General features: G+C 29.0%; 1 non-coding gene across 1 annotated transcript; it reads left to right on the top strand.

Moving 5' to 3' along the window:
* The first annotated feature begins 956 nt into the window (after nt 1–956).
* Nucleotides 957–1028, top strand: TRNAT-UGU (transfer RNA threonine (anticodon UGU)). Its single transcript has one exon. It is a non-coding gene; the product is annotated as a tRNA-Thr (tRNA).
* The last annotated feature ends 1836 nt before the right edge of the window (nt 1029–2864 follow it).

Here is a 2864-nt window from a genome sequence, read left to right as displayed (position 1 = left end):
AGTGAAACGATCCCGTCTTCTTGATTGTTATGGAGAAAGTCGCACCTGTTGCAAGTTCGCATCAATTCCAGAAAACACAATTATTAATGTAGACTCACATCAACTTAATCCTTTACGTAATATTATTTTTTCTTTATAAATTTCAAATTTTAATGAGTGAATAAAGTTATTTTTAGATTGTGATTTTTCATTTTTGAGAGTTGGAAATTTCAAAATTCTGACTTAATCGATTATAGATTATCGAAATTTCATTAAGGGCAATCTCACCCATAAGGATTAAGATATAGGGGTTTTGAAGGCTATCTAGGATAGGCATCCCTTGCAAATATATGGGCAAGGAAATATTACTTGAAATGAATTTCTTGGAAAATTCTGAATTATGAAATCATGGAAATTGAGTGATGTAAGCTGTAATAACTTAAATAATGACAGTTTTATGAGTTTAGTCAAAAGTCTCTTCTATCTTTCTATCGCTAATTACGGTGATAAGTAAATTGACAGTTAATGTATTAATTTTCCTGTTAGTTTCTGTTTTTGCATGCTCCACCAAATTGACCTTGCACAGCAAAGACGAATTCATAGTATCAGGTAGTGTGTTTGTGGATATAACATGCATATGCCTACAAGTTAGTATTGACTTCAGGAGACAAATATATTATATTCAATATGTATATTTTTCCGTTATGATATAACGGAAACAAGTAGCTGTGGTTTGAATTCGAACTAATATAGTAATATATAAATAATTAATAATTGGCTTCCATATATATATTTTTTACCGAAAGAAAGATATTATGGATCATTGAGATAATAGGTCAATGATCAAGTTTTTGTTTCATAGCTTGCAAAATTAGTTTAGGTTTTTAATTTTGAGAATATTCTTGGAATAAAATTGTATTGAAATGTCACCTAGGAACAAGATTCGATGAATATTAAATTATAAAACATACTAATTAGCCCTTATAGCTCAGTGGTAGAGCGTCAGTCTTGTAAACTGAAGGTCCGTAGTTCGATCCTGCGTGAGGGCATCTTTAAGTGATTGGAAATTTTTTTATTTTCTGAGAGCAGTTTTTTTTCCTTTTGTTGTGGGAATTGGCATGCATACATATATATACACGCTTGAAGACTCTGAGAAGTTATGTACGACAAATTTTGTATAATTAATGAATTTTGACATCATTTATAAGTTATAAAAAAAGAAAAAAGAAAAAGGTCAACCTAGTGTCAAAAATTGCTGGAGTTTCGAGACCTCTCGACACTAGAGTTCCTACTAATTTGATAGTCCTACGGAAAAGTGAAGGTGTTGTTTGCCATCATATATACACTGGGCTTCACATTTTATTTGTAGCTGAGTGAGTGAATGACAAACAAGAGGTAATGGTCCAAATCTATTAAAAACCCCATAAGAGATCTTAGGTTTAAAATGCCAAAATTGATGGGCTATGAGTGAACATTGCAAACGGGCTTGCTGATTTCTCTCAACACAATACGCATATCCTGCTGGCTTTGGTAGTTTTAGTGACAATTCCTCTCCTCATTCTTCAGCTTGAACTCCATGCTGTTAGTTTAGTTGTCGCTGTTATAATTTGTTAATTTTGATACAAAGGATAAGAATATTCTGAGGCTAAGGAATTGGGGTTAGGTTTATGGTTTATTTTATTTTTCCTTCTCCCTTCAATTATAAGTGAAATCAGAATCACAATTCTTTTTTCGTTATATTTTGATGATTTTATTAAAATATTCAAAATAAATATAATATAAAATAAGAAGATCAAATTAGGCACCCCATTTAATTAGTTTTTCAAAAATCAAAGATTTATTTTATAATACCATAAAGGCTATGTTTGCAACAACATTTTAAGTAGCCAGTCAAAATGCTAAAAGTTATTTTCTATAATGTTAGGTAACATACTGTTTGAACTAATTTTTAGAGGTTGAATTATCGTTTTATAAAAAGTTAAATCATGTAACATTTAGTTTTTAGTGTTTTATGAAACATTACTCAAACAACCAACGACTAAATGTTACTAAAACAGAAAACAGCTAACAATCATCAAAATAGTTAATTTTACCGAATAGACCCAAAATGTCACAGGTTATGTTCAACAATATTAGCTGTTAGCTATTAGCTATTAGTTGGCAATTATTTATATACCGGTTTAAATTAAAAGTATTTGGTAAAAATAATTGTTTAATTTAAAATGAAAAAAAACATTAGTAGTTTAATTTGCTGAATTTTGAGAAAAGAAATTGGTTAGACAAATTTAATTACTTTTGTTAAACGTTAAAAGCTAGAATAATTAACATGTCATAAAAAAATTTGTTCAACCTCTAAAGGTTATTATAAAAGCTATATTATCGAACAATGTAATTAATAGAGATAGAATTTTGATTTGATCAAAACGCTAAAAGTTACCCATAAGTTATTGACTAACATAATGTAAAAATACAAGTTCAAATAATAATTTCCTTTTTAAGAATTCTCATATATTTGAAATTAAAAAAAAAACCCTATTAATTAACCTAACCAATAGTCTGGCATAAAAAGAATTATTGAACACTTCTTTTATGAAGATGGTGAGAGTCTCAATTTAATCATCAACCTACTCAACCATATAACAACCTTATGGTTGCTACAGTTTTAGGATGTTTGGCATAAATAATTTTGAAATATTAATTTAAAAATAATTTTCAAACATTAGAAGACATCGAAATCATAGCCCCATTACATTGAAGATTCTTTTCATAAATTTGTTTAATTTTTGTACTATTCTAAGCTATAAACCAATCTCACACGCATATTTCCAAGCTAGACTCATATGGAGCAGCTTTTAGCGATTTGGTGTTAGCAGAAGTGAACTTGT

Source organism: Jatropha curcas, chromosome 10 (genome assembly GCF_041381405.1).
Source record: "Jatropha curcas cultivar XTBG-Jc1 chromosome 10, XTBG_Jcur_1.0, whole genome shotgun sequence".
Taxonomy (NCBI): domain Eukaryota; kingdom Viridiplantae; phylum Streptophyta; class Magnoliopsida; order Malpighiales; family Euphorbiaceae; genus Jatropha; species Jatropha curcas.
The sequence above is the reverse complement of the archived record's forward strand: the minus strand, read 5'-3'. Positions and strand labels throughout refer to the sequence as shown.